This window comes from Mustela putorius, unplaced genomic scaffold, assembly GCF_011764305.1.
Source record: "Mustela putorius furo isolate JIRA1106 unplaced genomic scaffold, ASM1176430v1.1 tig00003836_pilon_pilon_pilon, whole genome shotgun sequence".
Classification (NCBI taxonomy): domain Eukaryota; kingdom Metazoa; phylum Chordata; class Mammalia; order Carnivora; family Mustelidae; genus Mustela; species Mustela putorius.
This window is the reverse complement of record NW_025421989.1, coordinates 6227816-6243820: the sequence shown is the minus strand read 5'-3', so window position 1 is coordinate 6243820 and position 16005 is coordinate 6227816. Positions and strand designations below refer to the sequence as shown.

At 54.1% G+C, this 16005-nt stretch overlaps 1 protein-coding gene and 1 pseudogene across 2 annotated transcripts in view; both read right to left on the bottom strand.

Moving 5' to 3' along the window:
* The window catches only part of TBL1X (transducin beta like 1 X-linked), a 200468-nt gene that overhangs the window by 111344 nt on the left and 73119 nt on the right, over positions 1-16005 (bottom strand). The window lies entirely within an intron of this gene.
* Positions 1-16005, bottom strand: part of LOC123394726 — a 43379-nt pseudogene that overhangs the window by 26810 nt on the left and 564 nt on the right.

The window sequence follows — 16005 nt, the reverse complement described above, 5'->3', positions numbered from 1 at the left end:
ATTTTTTTAAGTTTTTAAAAGATTGTATTTATTTATTTGACAGAGAGAGACACAGTGAGAGAGGGAACACAAGCGGGGGGGGGGGGGGAGAGGCAGGCTCCCCGCTGAGCAGGAAGCCTGATGCGGGGCTTGATCCTGGGACCCTGGGATCATGAGCTGAGCCGAAGGCAGACGCCTGACTGAGCCACCCAGACCTCTAGTCCATCTGCTTTTAAAGCACAGTCGACCATGGGTAAACTCAACTGTGGAAGGCAAAATCACGGATTGGGGGGCGGGGGGCTTCTGTATTTTTTAAGCGGCAACAACTTCCTTAAGTTGGCTATAAGGCCTTACCAAAAGGCACAATCGCCAGTATGTAGTTTACGTTCTAAAAACTCAAGCCAACATTTCTCATGAAGCTGCAATGCAAACCATCACCAGTGTCCTTGGACTTGCAGCCAGCCAGGCCCCGTGGTTCACAAGAGTATGATCTGGAGAAAATACACTCGCTTCCCTCCAGGCATGGGGTAGTAGTAAGCACCTCTTGGAGGGAACCATTTGGGGATGGACGTACCACACTCCCGCGGAGATTTCTGGGAGCGGACGTCTACAAGGTACACGTCGGTGCCAGCGGGTCAGGGAAGCAAACACGTCATCACCGCAGCGGGCTGAACTGTGTTCCCTGAAAACTTAGGTTGAGGTTTTAACCCCCAGGACTGCAAATGTGACCACAGATGGCAATCGAGTCTTCCGCAGATGGAACTAAAAGTAAGCGGAGGTCGTCCTGGATTAGGGCGGGCCCTGAGTCCAGTGACAGCGTCTTTGAAAAGAAGGGCTCTGGAGACAGCCACGGGGAAGGAGGCCGCAGCAGGAGAGGAGAAGCAGAGCCTGCACGATGTGGCCGTCTGCCAAGAACACGCGAAGCCGCCAAAAGTGGGGAGAAGGGCACGGAGAGATTCCTCCTCAGAGCCTCCAGAAAGAACCAACTTTTCCAACACTTGATTGTGGACTTCTGACCTCCTGGGCTATGAGGGAATATTTCCACTAGTTTAAGCCATTCAGTCCGTGGTTATCCATTATGGTGACCAGAAGAAACTCACCCAGGGTAAGAATGGTACCATGGGGACGGGGGGCTGTGTGTGTGTATGAATACAACCCTCTGTAGCACAAGCACATTCGGATACACTAACGGGTGACGCGACGTGGTGTCTGAGATTTGCTTTAAATTTCCCTACAGAAAATAACAAAAGAGGGAAGGACAGATGTTGACAGTGGCTGAAACCAAGCGACAGATACATGGGGAAATACAGGAAATATTCTGTACGCTTCAAGTATGTTTGACGATTTTCACATTAACAAGCTAAGAGTGTATCTGTTGGGAACTAGCAGGGAAGCGTGTAAATAAACTGCCTATGCAACCGCTGTCCCAATCTTTAACCAACACAATCAGCTTTAATATCCAATTTTATTCACTACCCTATCTGAAAGAGAAACAACAAAAGCACAGGGTCCCCCTTCACGGAGGCTGCCAGCGCGCACTGCCGTCCAGCCATCCGCCAAGCGACTTTCCCGCCAAGCGACTTTCCCGCCAAGCGACCACCCCAACAAGCGACCTTTCCACCAAGCAAAAATCCCCTCCCTCTGTGCTCGTTCAGATGAAGACCATCACCAGGGTGAAGGACGTACACCACATCTGTACGAAAATAAGGGACTCTTGCATGCGGTCCGCCGACAGCACTTGAACAGAAAGCAGGGAATCCACACGATGGAAGTATCACCCTCTGCTACGGTGGCCACTTCAGGAATGCGACTCCCGGTGGGACGCATCAGCAGGCTGCGTGCAAAGCAGCTCACAGGCCTCATTAATGTAATGTAGGCCAAGGCCAACGAGAGGACTGTAACACCGGGCGATCCCACTTACAGCTACCAGAAGCACGCTCTTTAAACACAGGCTCGTAGTTCTGAAGCAGCTTCATTAAGGATGTGTCTGGGAGGGCGGGGACCTTTGCAAAACTCCATCTGTCCCAGGGAAGCTGCGGCCGTCTGCTGCCGGGCCTACCACCCTGACCGTGCTGTGGGAAATGGCCAGCCGTGTTCTCGTAAAGATGCTCGAGTTTCCTGATACATCTATTTAGCAAAGGCCAGGCCTGATTCCCCTAATCCCTCCTCAGGGAACAGTGTGCTCCAGCTTCACCTAAATTGCACTGGGAAGAAATGAAATCAGAGGGGCAGCCTCGAGTCCACAGCCTTCAGGAGAAACCCCCGCAGAATCTAAACGAACAAGGGAAGGAGAGACAGGACTCAGCTGCGCCGGGAGGCCCGCCTCCGCCGGCTCTCCGGCCCTCTCCTCTGTTCTGCGGACAGTAGGTTTCCTTGGATGTGACCCTCACATATCCAATTTCCTTTCAGAATTCGGAGACCTGCACATCTGGACGGGACAGGGACTTGGCCCTCTCCAACGAGACAAGCTGTGGGCGGAAACACGTCCCACAGTTCTGAGCAAATGAGAAGCACCGCAGAGCAGGGTTTCTCCTTGGGGCACCACTGTCAGGCAGGATGGGGTCCCGCCCTGCAGTGGGGTGTCCTGGACACGGCAGGGTGCTGAGCAGCCTCCCTGGCCTCCACCCACGAGATGGCAGCAGCACCTCCCCAATTTGGACAACCAAAAGTATCTTTTGACACTGCCTAATGCTACAGCAGAACGGAAAAACTCCCCTTCTGTGAAAATCCGGGGTCCTGGAAAGCTCCTCACTGGGAAGCCGAATCCCTGAAACGTTCTGGGGCAAAGCAGGAACTCTGCCCCTCCTGAGTTAGCCTGGGGGGAAAAGAAATGGTAGAACCAAGCCTCATTACCAAAGAGACCAAGAAAAAAGAACTGTGGATAGGCATGCTGAATCAGACTTACTCAGATGGCCTTCCAGAAGGTTAAAAAAATAAAATGAAAATTCTTTTGAATAGTGACCATGTCAGGCCTCACAGGAAAGAGAGCTTTGAAATTTTAACTTAACTGTTGCAATTTCTAGGCACTGCAGTCGGATGGCGCCCTCATTTCCCCAGCACTAAGGAGAACCCTAACAGCCCGAGGACCGGCAGTGGTCTGAGGACAGACGGGATGTTTCCGCCCATCAGAGCCAGTTCCCAGCCCGGGCCGCTCTGGCTTCTTGAACTCAGGTAAGATGCCCTCAGCCATGTCCCTCCGTCCGTGTTCCGCACCTGACATCCTTGAAGACGCTCCTGATCCCGCTGAGAGCCAGGCTCCGTGCTCCTGCTCCGCTCTCCTCCCGGGGGAAGACCAGAGCAGGGGTACCACACTGCAGCGACCAGGCGGGCGTGGGGGGAGAACACGGAGCTGTACCGGGGCCTCCATTCCCAAACCATCCGCTTCTCATCCGTGCCAGTGTGCACGTCTGTCTCCCACGGGGTTAACTGGGAACAAAGATTTTCCCCAAGAGCAGCCACTTGGGGATCCCCACATCCAACCCCCACATCCAGAATCCCCACAGGCCGAGGCATCGCGGCTGTGTCACGGGATAACCGTCTCCAGCGGTCTGCTTCCCTGTCCCTTCTTCCTGGAGCCCGGCAGGAGGGCATGCTTCGGAATGCCGCCTCGGCTCACACGTGCCGGCAGAGAGCCGATCCAACTACCCCGGTGCGAATGCCAGTTCCATCAGGAAGCGCCCGTGCAAGAAATGGGAAGGCCGCTCAGTCACACAGCTACAACCAACACCCTGGAAGCAGTGCATGTGCTTAACCCCCCTCCCCAAGTCAGGGGCAGAAAGTTCCCACCATACCCAAACTGAAGGTCAGGGCTGGTGAGCTCGCCTTGAGCAGTTTGCTAGAGCCCTGGGCGGGGACGCGGCAGGCCCATTTTAGATCTGTTACAGCCTCTTGCATCACATTGTCAAGAAGGAGCCTGCTCTACCAAGATGCTTCCACTCTGAAAAGGAATTGAGCCGAGAGTCCCTCCCCTGCCTGTGGATTTACTTCCGTGGTTAGCACACAGACTCATTCACACATTCACAAATATTTAGTGGGGGGAAGAAACACAATAAACTGCCTGGAACCATAACAAAATGCCTGCAGTCTTTGCTTCAAGGAATTTTACATTAAATAAGATCCAAAATCCCCCTGGGGCTTCTTTGGGAGTGCCAGAGAGCTCACTGCTCTGAATGACTGCCATTTAACTCCTTGGATAACGGGCTTCGGAAGCTGCTGACACATCTGTCCTACTTCCATCTCTGGTTTTTGCAAACAGGATAAAAATCATTTTCAGGGAAGAGAAGTATCATGGGTTCACTTTTTTTTTTTTTTTTTTTTTTTAACCATCAATATTATCTGCTTGGCAAGCCGTCCAAGCTTCCTCAGGACGATAGATGCCGCAAGCATTTGCAGGATCCCAAAAAGAAACGGCCGATTCAAGTCCCATTATGCCCGGCGTGGTCTCGCTGCCAAGGCCGCCCCTGTTTCCCATCACAGGCGACCCATTTGTACTCGGACACAGGACGGCTCTTGTGTGAATGGCAGCATCTCGGCCCACGTTGCCCCGCTAACAGAGCCCCATTTCAGCGCTCCATCTCTGGGGCTTCCCCCCTGCCTGCCCCAGCCCGGCAGCGGCTGACTTTCCACTGCAACGCTTGAACACATGTGTCACTAATTGCAACGCTGAGTCTCCACAGTGGGGCCACCTCTAGCCACAGCCCTTGGGTTTGGGGGCTGGGGCCTCGGGGAGCCGGGGAAGTGGGGGACCACCTCCAAAGGTGTGCACGCTGGGGACAGCTTTACTGGGGAGCACTCCCACTAATTTCATCACCCACCGAACGGGAAGTTAGAGTTGCCCTGCGATCATCCAATGAATCGTTTCGGCCTTTGCCCAGCAGTGCCAAGACTGGTTTGTAAAAGAGGACCTTTCCAAATGCTTTCTGGGTCTCTTGGAGAGGGAAGGATGCGAACCCAGAAGCGAAAAGGGCGTCTTTGGGCACCGCAGTCCCCTCTCATGATGCTGGGGAGCAGACTGTGCAGAGCTGAGACTCAGGGTTCCCTATACTGGATCTGAGGAAACTGCAGAGGCAGAGAGCTCTGCCTGCCCCTCATTTCACGACTAAATGCTGAGGTCCAAACCACCCTGTTGGTCACCATCCCCGGCACCGCAGGCTGCCGAGCGGCACCCAGGCTCTCTGCTCCCTGGATGCCACGGGCACGGTCCTCAAGTCAGGACAATCACAAAGGCCTCCAGACAGTGCTAGATGTCCGGGGAGGGGGAGGAGTGGCAACTGCAGAATCACCACGCAGAGAAGCCCTATTCTAATGCGTTAGGTCCGACAGTGGTTTCCAGATCTCCAGCTATGTAATCTTTAATGAATTAAAATTAAATGAAACCTATAAATGAGCTCCTCAGGCCAACGAGGCTCATTTCAAGTGATGAAGAGACCCTTGGGGTCGTGGCTCCCCCACCGGTAACACAGATATGAGCAGCTCCCTCTCCACACAGAAAGTTCTGCTGGAGGGGACTCTAGGTTATCCAAGGTCTTCGCTGGGGCTAACACCCCCGCATGCTTCTTGAAGACCGCAGCAGAAGAGTAACTACTGGTGGGCACGTTCAAACTAACACCAGAACGTCTGAGATTCTACGCTCAGGAAAATAGGAAAAACTCCCTTTTTAGTGCCATGCTATTCAAAGAGTTAAACAAACAAACAAACAAAAAGAAAACCTGGAATTTCTACAAACTGACCGCCTGACCTGAAACTTATAATTTTACTTAGGAGTTAATGTTGGATGTTTTGTTTTGTTTTGTTTAGTTCTAATGAACAGAGGATGTTACATCCGCTTCAGGTGTACGCCTACTCAAGCAAGAAGACATTTACTCTAAATCTACATGTAACAAATGAAAAAACTATGAGCCTGGAAGGCCTAAACTTTCAAATTTGGGTAAAAGGAAAATGGCTGACAGCTACTTTAGTTACTGATCCTAGCAAGATCTGTGGAGCCAGCTGGACGGCCAGCCTCCTCTACCACGGAGCCATGACACCTCACCAGGGACTCATGCTGTCGCCCGAATATGGAGACCCAGACCAGCCTGACTCCCAGAGAGAGCACACTTGTGCATGAGTATCTGAGCAGTTACTAACCGATGGGCTTGGGGGAGGGGGGCACAAAAAGACCCAAATGCATTTAAAAGTACACTTATCTCACTGAGAACCTATAATAATAAAAAATAAAAATAATAAATCACTTTTTTTTTTAAAGGTTTGTTTCTTTTAGAAAGAGAGAGAGCAGGGGAGAGGGACAGAGGGAGGAGGAATCCTCAGTAGACTCCGTGCTGAGTGCAGAGCCCAATGCAGGACTCGATCTCACAACCCTGAGATCATGACCGGAGCAGAAACCAAGGGTTGGTTTATGGCCCAGGCTCATAACTGACTGGGCCACCCCTATACCCCCGTAAATACAACTTTTAAAAATGTACACTTGAGGGACGCCTGGCTGGCTCAGTCGTTAGGCGTCAGCCTTTGGCTCGGGTCACGATCCCGGGGTCCTGGGACTGAGCCCCATGTCAGGCTCCCTGCTCAGCGGGAAGCCTCTTCTCCCTCTCCCCGTCTCTTTCTCAAATAAATAAATAAGCCTTAAAAAAAAAAGCACATTTGCATCCTAAAAACCTTCCTAAATTATCCCGATAGGCAACAGCTCATTGGGTCCTCCAGAGCTTCATCGGCAGGCATCCCCATCAACACTGGTACCGGCTTGTCCACGGTAGACCATCATTCACGTGGCCAAAGGGGGGAACCGCCCAAGGCTCTGTCCGCTGAGGACTGGGGAGACAGCAGGGGTCATTCCATACAACGGAGCGGCATCATCTGGCTGAAAAGGAACACAGCTTTGACACGTGCTACAACATGGTTGGGCCTCGAAGACACGATGCAGAGAGAGAAGCAAGTCATGAAAGGCTACATGTTCTCTGCTTCCGTTTAACGAAATGTCCCAAACTGGGAAATCCACAGGGACGGTGAGCAGACTAGTAGCCGCCAGGGCCCGGGGAGGAAGACCGGGGAGTCGCTGTTAAGGAGCGCGGCGTTTCTGTACCCTGTACTGAAATGAAGATCGTGGGGACGGTTGTAAAACTCTGAATATACCAAACGCCATGGAATCAGATACTCTGACCAAATGAATGAATGGGATGGTAGGTGAATTATGTCTCCATGAAGCTGCTCAAAACATACCTTTGGTGAAAGCTGCTCCCGCCCACCTAGCACGGGCTGGGAATGATGTGCGCGCTCAGAACACACAAGTCCTTCTCCAGGACGGTTCACACAGTCAAGCACGGGGCATTTCCACTCCGATGAAGTGAAGGCGGGGTCATGGCGGTCTGGGGGTACTCACCGACTTGACTGTACCAACACAGGGGTAACCTTTCAAAACTTTTGAGGGGTGCCTGGGTGGCTGAGTTAGTTAAACGATTATCTTTGGCTAAGGTCGTTCCTGGAGGCCTGGGATCGAATCCTGCTCCGGCTCCCTGCCCAGCAGGGAGTCTGCTTCTCCTGATCTTCCTCCTTCTCATGCTCTCTCTCTCATATAAATAAATAAAATCTTAAAAAAAAAAAAAAACCTGCTTTTGCACTCTCTAGACAGGACACTTTTTCTTGCTGCAGACTCGCAGACATAGGGGGCAACGAGATGCTGCCACTCGCCTGGCGCCCTTCCTCCATAATCCTACACGAAGTGAGTCCTAGCCAAGGTGCTGGGAGGCAGTCACCGACCAGACCTCCTCGAGTCTAAGCATCTGGCACATTCTGTGCTACACTCCAGCCATCAGCTCTGGTCCCACAGAAGATGTCACTGCCATTCCCCAAATCCCCACATGGCCCAGTGCACCCCACTATGACTTGCACATGCTTTTGTCCTCTTGATGAAGTCTTGCTGAATGTTTACTAAGACACCCAGGAAGGTCTCCTCAATGCTGGAGCTGGGCCTCTCCTGCACCAGTCCCTGCCCGACACGGGGTGCGGTGTGCTCTCCCCAGCCTCTGGAGACGAAAGACCCAGGAACTTGTTTTGGCCCCTGGCACGCCCCCACAGCTCCCGGGATGCGGGCAGCTCTGCCTGCCGCTCGGGAGGCCAGTGTGGAGTACACGACTCGGCGCTCCTTCCTTGCCCGGAGGAAGCCCAGAGCGCGACAGGACAGCAGTAAGCCCAAACCCGAGAAGACACAGCAGCACACGTCCCTCCCCGACAAGGTGATGGATTCTGTGCCCATTGGGTTAAGCCAGCCCTTGCGAGCCACAGTCCAGAATTTCCTTATTCACAGGTTAACGACTCAGCACAGCTGCAGAGTTTAGAGGTTTCCAGAGCTATAAATCCATCCGCTCCCTGCTTATCTGAATTTCATACAAGATTAATATCCTACCCTGCATCCTCTGACAAAGACAAACAGCTACGGAGCACGAAATGACAATATTCTTGGAGGCAAACACTGGGAAAAGGACTCAGTGGCAAACGTGCCATCTGCAACTGAAACTTGGGGGCTTCGGGGAATCCATATTTTGTAAACCCAATCGCATGTGGTCACACAGAAAAATGTCTTTAAAGCAGACAGAGAAGATACTAAAGGCCAAATATGGTGCCTACGACGGGGAGGTTTTTTTAATGAAATAATGAAAGCACCCAATAATGTAATTAATTTTAAAAAGAAACCATAAATTAAAATTTAACATCGTACTTAAAATTAATCAGCAATATATAACAGAGATTAAATGCAACCCACTGTCTAAGCCGGAAAAATCCTCCTGTTGGGAAGACCTGTCCTATAGAGAAAGCTTTTCTTCAGATTTACAGAACGACAAGTGGGTGAGAGTATCTTATTTCATTAGTCTGAAATAAAAAAGCAGACGTCATTTTGAGGAACTTAAAATGCCACGAGAGCACTTTGTGAAGGAAGGTAAACTGCTCCACCAGCTCTGGCTCCTGCAACAGGCTTTCAACTGCTTCCCGAGCTCCGGCTCCGGCTCCGCGCTGGCCCTCCCCCTTTCCTGCCACCATCTCCGCTGCCGCAGCCTGCCCGATGCCCCGCTCCACCCCCAGCCCCCAGCTCGGAAAGCACTCATTATCTGCACAGATCGCATAAAGCCTCATCAGTTCTGTCGAAGCCCGCATTCCGACTGCCGCGTCGCAGACACTCAGGCGGCTCCGAGGCCACGCCCGTAGGAGAGCGCACTGGGATGAGGACTGGGCGAGTACTGGGGTAGGTAGCCGGCCCGGACCAAGTCAGAGCCCAGTGCTAAGCCCCGTGCAGGGACAGACACGGCATCTCAGTATAACCAAACATCTTTCCATGTGAAGATCTCAGCATGCTGACTGCAAAAACGCCTCCACAGAGCATACACGCAGAGCCCAAGTGAGGTCCCAGGAGGTGGGAAGAAGAAAGCCCGTGCAAGGACGGGTGCAGGATGGTCCAGTCCGAGAGACCAAGGAGGCAGGAAGGAGATCCCACTGCAAGAGTGCATGCTGGGAAGCGGGAGGGCAGGGGTACCCTTCTGGAAGCTTCTGCGACTGCTCTCAATACTTCCACTGCTCCTGCTTTGGAAGCTAAGCAGGAGGAACAAACGTGTAGAGCTCATCTCAGCAGAGTACAATGGATTCCTGAACAATTCAGGGCCTACAGACCACCCACCCCCTACACAGCTGAAAACCTGCGTCCAACTTCTGGCTGCCTCCAAATGACCGGGAGCCTTACAGACAACATGAACGGTCAGTTCACGCATGTGTAGCATGTGACCTGTATCACATTCTGTGTTCTCAGGATAAAGTCGGCCGGAGAAGAGAAAGAAGAAGATGATCATACGGAAGGGCGCTTGGGTGGCTCCGTGGGCGAAGCGTGGGACTCTGGATGTCAGCTCGGGTCCTGACCCCAGGGTTGTGCGGTGGAGCCCTGCCGTGGGCTCGGCGCTCAGCAGGGAGGCTGCCTGAGCCGGTTTCCCTCCGCCTCTACCTGCTCACATTGGCCTGTGCACGCTCTCCCCCTCTCTGAAATAAACACGTCTCTTTAAAAAGAGAGGGAGAGAGAAAATAAATTCACAGAACTGCACTATCTTTACCCAAAACCCCCTGCATCTCTGTGGGCCTATACGGTCCAAACCCGTCCATCAAGGGCCAGCTGTAGCTCCGAAGACCGCAGAGGCTGTGTAAAGAGCACTTGAGGGTGCTCCGCAGGAACGGTCGGGCAGTTTCTGTGTGGGCACAGAACAATTTCGCCACGCGAGTCCACAGTCCTTGGCTAGCTCTCTCTAAACAGCAGTGACGAGCCAGTCACAGGGCGTCCCACTTTAAATTGTTTCTTTGTAAACCACTCAACCATCCACCCATGGACAAACAGATAAACCAAACGTGGTCTCTACAGAGAACGGAGCATTACTCAGCGCCAAAAAGGAAGGGCATTCCGACACACGCTAGCATGTGCATGAACTTGGATGCGAACTGAAATAAACCTGATGCATAAAGACAAATACGGGGGTGCCTGGGTGGCTCAGCTGGTTGAGCGACTGCCTAGCTCAGGTCATGGTCCTGGAATCCCAGGCTCCCTGTTCAGCGAGGACCCTGCTTCTCCCTCTCCCACTGCACTCTCCTGCTCTGTCTCTATTACTCTCTCTCTCTCAAGTTAAGTAAATAAATCTTAAAATCTTAAAAAAAAGAAAAGATGAATACTGTACGATGCCACCTACAGAGGAGCCTAGAACAGGCAAATCCAGAGACAGAAAGTGGAATGGTGGGTGCCGGGAGCTGGAGGACGGGAATCCACGTTTCGTGGGGCAGAGCTTCCACTTGGGAAGAGGACAAAAAGCTGCACAAAAATGTGAACGTAATGACACAGAAGTGACAGTCTCAAGCGGTGAAGGTAGTAGATTACATGATACGTGTATTTCACAATAAAAAATTATTATTTAATACAAAGAAAAACATAAATTAGGAATAGAAATCCAGGCCTAGATTCTTCTTCTTTTCCAAACTTAGAGTCACACTGAGCCCTGGAGTCGCTGTAGGAGGACCAACGCATGTAACGTGCCACCGTGGTGCTTCAGACCCAAGCCAGGGCCGACAGTCAGGACGAGGACAGGGACCGAGGGCTGGAGTGTGCACACACGTTGCGAGCCACGTCCCAAACCAGCCGACCTCAACACGACTGGCACTTGGGCCAGGTGACTCTCGGGTGTAGGAGGGCGTGAGGGAGGCTGTCGGGGGCCCTGGAGGGTGCTTGTCAGCCTCCCACCTCCACCCCTCGATGTCAGTATCCCGTCCCCACACACCGCCCACGGCTTGAAAACCAGGGCTCCAGACTTTGCCACGTATCCCCTGGGGGAAAAAACACCCCCGCGGACAACCATGTCCTGACCTGAGAGACACCGGGGAACCACCCCTGTTTACCAAGCAAGTACTAGGGAAAACAACATACTGATTTATTCCCAGAGACAGTACTGAAAAACGTCAGAAACCAAAGAACTGTTTCATCATTTTGAGGCCCCTTCCTGGCTGTGTCACCACCAGAACCTAAAGCCAATTTCAAGAGTTTATCCTTGAGTTTCATTCATCAAGAACTTCATTAATGTCCGTGTGCGTCAAACTGCACCGTGAACAAAGTCACCGGACTCTCAGTCGGCCGGGCGGGACGAGCGCGCACTCCTCCCGGCTTGCCTGGGCTCCGGAGAAGAGCAAGACCAGCTTCCCATAAGGAGCCGCTCTCCTGATAACCTGGAGGCCACGTCTGCGCGGCCCCACGTGCGTGTCCGCGCCTTTGCGAAGGTGCGTGAAGACCCACGGCGTTAGAAAGAAAAGACACCGAGTACATGCGAGCGGCACACGGACAGGGAGGGCACGAAGCTGGGTCGTGTTCTCGAACAGCACTTGTCAAGGACCTTTCCTCGGCGGAGACCACAAAAAGCAATTGTGCTCTCGGATTATCCACACGGAACGGAGGCCTTTAAATGAAGAAGCGATGATTCCAAGTCACCTGCGAGGCTTTATTGCTTCTGACAAGACAGGAAGACCAGCTCGGCGACACCCCACTCCAGCCCCACCGTGCACTCTGGGCCTGCTGGAAGACCCCTCTGGGGCGCCACCTCTACGAAGTTAGAATTAAACCCCCTCAACGGGGCTGGTCTGCAAGACGACGCACCGCCCAGCTGAGACCTACCAGAGTCCCTGTCTTGTCCCTCTTAAGATGCACAGTCCTTTTTTCTTTTTTAAAGACTTTATTTATTTGACAGAGACAGACACAGCGAGAGAGGGAACACAAGCAGGGAGAATGGGAGAGAGAGAAGCAGGCTCTCCCCTGGGCAGGAGCATGATGCGGGGCTCCATCCCAGGACCTGGGACCATGACCTGAGCCGAAGGCAGATGCTTAACTGACGGAGCCCCCAGCGCCCCCCAGTGCCCAGTCCTAACCAACTCCAACAAGAACCAACCCTCCAGGCTACACGGCAGCACTGCCCTGAGCCGCGGCTCCCATTGATCACAAGCACTTGGGTCTTTCGTGCCCTTCGTGGACCGCAGGAATAAAGAGGAACCGGGGAGAAGTGGTTGCCCATCCTATGACTTCGACGGCAAGGACAGCAGTGGGAGATACATGAGAAAGCAGACGGCAAAGGTTTAGAATAAGACACACACACAAACACACCCCCTCCACGCTGGGCAAACAGCACACAGCCCCAAAGAACACACTGAGTATCTCAGCATTCCGAATCACTTGCAGGCTGTGGGGTGGGGACGGGAGAAAAGAAGCAGGAGAAGCGGGGACACATGTGGGCTCCGTCGTGTCTTATGCCAAAGGACCGCAAAGTAGGGATTAACTTCCCACGGCACAGAGAAGAAAACTGAGGCTCAAAGGCGCTAACCAGTTTCTGGAGGTCCCACAGGGCGTGGCTGATGAAAACAAGAGGGGAGACCAGAGCTGTCGGACTCGAGGTCAGCCCCACGTGCCTTGCCTTCCTCTGATCTCCCAGGAACAGCGAGAGTCACGCGGAGGCAAAGGGTACTGCACCTTTTAGCGTTTCGATTCGCTCACCCGCCCCCCACCCCCCACTGCTGTGGAAAGAGCAGGCCCGGCCCCCCTGAAGGCAGCTCCTGGAGACAGCGGGGCTGCATGGCTAGTCCTAGAGAGCACAGCCTGGTGGTTCTCCGCAGCAGTGGGCAGAGCCCGAGAGCCTGACCCCCATGGCCTGCCGGCTAAGACAGCCCCCGAGCTTCCTGCTGGCCCCGCTGCTGAAGGAACTAGAAGTTGCCTCTTTGAGCCACTGCTTCCCCATACACAGCGGTCCCCCAACGGGGTAGCAGCTCACCGCGGGCTGGGCTCTGCTCCTTGTGTGGCCACTGTGCCTCTAGGCAATTGTCCCTAGAGGCACAGCTCAGTGCCTAGCTCCCTCTAGGTGGCCAGGAGGTCTCACTCTCCTGTCAACAGGGTTCTGAAGGCAGGGAGGCCCAGCCCCACGGCCGTCCCTTCTGAACACAGCGGCTCAAGAGGGGCTTCGGCCAGCTGGAGGCCGCTGCAACCGCCCGCTCCCCCATGGGACCCCGGGAGCCCCACAGCCTCGCTGTGCCATCGTTTCTGTGTCTGGTCCACGGGCCCCAACACGGGCACCAATCTCATGGTGGCCCGAGGAACAAACTGGGGACTTCAAACACATCTGTCCACCCCAAAACCTGTGCACAGATGTTCACAGCAGCGCTACCTGTAACAGCCCCAGCGGGAAAGACCACGAGCGCCCCGGGACGAGTGGCTGGATCCATGGGCTCTGGGACACCCACACGGCGCGGTACAGCTCGGTGGCGGCGGACACCCACCGCCTGGACGGACCTCAAGGGCTTTAGGCCGAGGGAATCAAGGCAGTCTCTGAACGATTCCATTCATGTGACACTGTCGAGATGATGGAACTCCAGAGACGGAGACCCAGGGTGGCCAGGCCTCAGAGAGGGTGACCTAAAGCAGCATCATGAGGTGTTCCGCTGGTCACGTAACAGCATGCGTCAGATTAGGGCGCTGGCTGCATGAACGTGCACGTGAGACACCTATACACGAGCGTGTAAGCACACGCAGACACACACGGTGCACATGAACGCTACGGAGATGCACAGAAGGTCTGCATCTGGTCCACGGGGCCAGCATCCATCTACCCCTGTGAGAGCACAGGGTCTCGGATGGTGACACCCCATTACAGGAAGGGGGGGGCTGTTCTGGACCTCTCAGCTCTGTCTCCGCCAGTCCTGCGAGTCTAACATCAATTCAGAACAGCAGCGTTCAAAGTGGCTGTGTGACTGATGAACACATGCACAAAACTCACAGGTCCCCTACTCACACAATGGGACAGTATTTAAGAAAAGGGAATGACCCGCAGATGTGTCCTGCTACCATGACAACACTACGCTGAGAAACAGGAGCCAGCCCCAAAGAACACAGAGCGAACGACACCAGAGTCTCCACAGAATGCCCAGGAATGAGCAAGCCCGCAGACACGGGAAGTAGACTGGTGCTTGTCGCAGACGGGGGAGGCAGGGGTGGGGAGCTCTAGTATGACGACGGTCCACGGATGGCTCTGGCGGAAGGACTCACCCCGCGGGGGTGGGGGCACGGTCCGCGAACCCAGCCATGCGCACCCCAGCACGCATCCCCACCGTGAACCGTCTCCGGGAAGGTGTGAGCAAATGCCGCCGCCATCTGGCACACACGTACTTTAGGACCATCTTGTCACAACTGCTGTTCTTCCTGCCCCGTGCGGGCTGGTTCTGAGCCCATCAGGTGCCCTTTCAGTCTACAGGCTGTCCCTCCGATACTGACGGGCTCGCAGTCCCCAGGGCCGTCCAGGTCGATGAGACACGGCAGCCCCAGCACTAAGAGTCAGTCTCCTTCGAACACGGCGTAGGCACCGTCCGGTCACAGCGCGTGCCCTTCCTGCGCGCTCTCTGCTCCCCCATCACCCGTCACCCACCCCTAATGCCGAGGCTGCTTTATCAACGTTCCCTATTAAACAAAAAGGAGTGGGGCGCCCGGGGGGCTCAGTCAGTGAAGCAGCTGCCTTGGGCTCAGGTCACGATCCAGAGTTCCAAGATCGAGCCCCGCATCAGGCGCCCTGCTCCACCTGGCGTCTGCTTCTCCCTCTGCCTGCGGCTGCCCTCCTCCTATTTGCTACTTCTCCGTCAGATAAATAAAATAAAATCTTAAAAAAAAAAAGCTTTGCTGTTCCTGGCTCCTTTCCTTTGCCCAAAACGTCCGTCCCCCACCTAGAACGTACTTCCTCCGTATGTACCCGTCCTGCGTCCACCCGCACACCCATCCAGAGTCTCGCCTCCAGGAGGAACGTCCAGCCTCCTCAGCGGCTCGGCCATGTGCTGTTTAGAACCTTGCCCAGAACTCAGGAGAGTCCGGGTGGCCCAACTGCGTAAGTGTCCACTTCAGCTCAGGTCACTATCCCAGAATCCCAGGATCCAGCCCCCTGGAGGCCCACTCGGGCCCCCTGTTCTGCAGGGGGGCTGCTTCTCCCTCTGCTTCTCCTTCCTTCCCCTCCTTCCCCTGCTCCTGCACGGACATGCTCTTGCAAGTAATATATAAAACCTTTAAAGAAATAAAATAAATAAAACTTTTGAGAAGAACGCTGCTCAGAATTCCCTCGGCACGGACCGTCGACACCATGCACAGGACACCCATTCCCACCACGGCTGTCTGCCGCACCCCCCACCTCATGGGTACATAAGGCCTCACCTCCCAAAACAAGACACATTTCCCACATCTCTGTATACGCCCCAAGGCTCCAGAGGTAACAGACTTAATGAACGGTCATCCCAGAGACTGAAGATCTTTCATACCAAGTACTCTGAAAAGGACGTCCTTGATTCGAGGGCGCCCGGCCTCTCTGCACACCCGGTGCGACCCAGCAGCCACGAGAGAGCTCCAGGCCCGTGAAGGTCTGTTTTCCGGGACTCTGGACTGTTTCTGCTCTAATAGGGACAGCCCAGGAGGGGCTGAGAACGAGGGAAAACACAGTTGTAGGGGCCGCC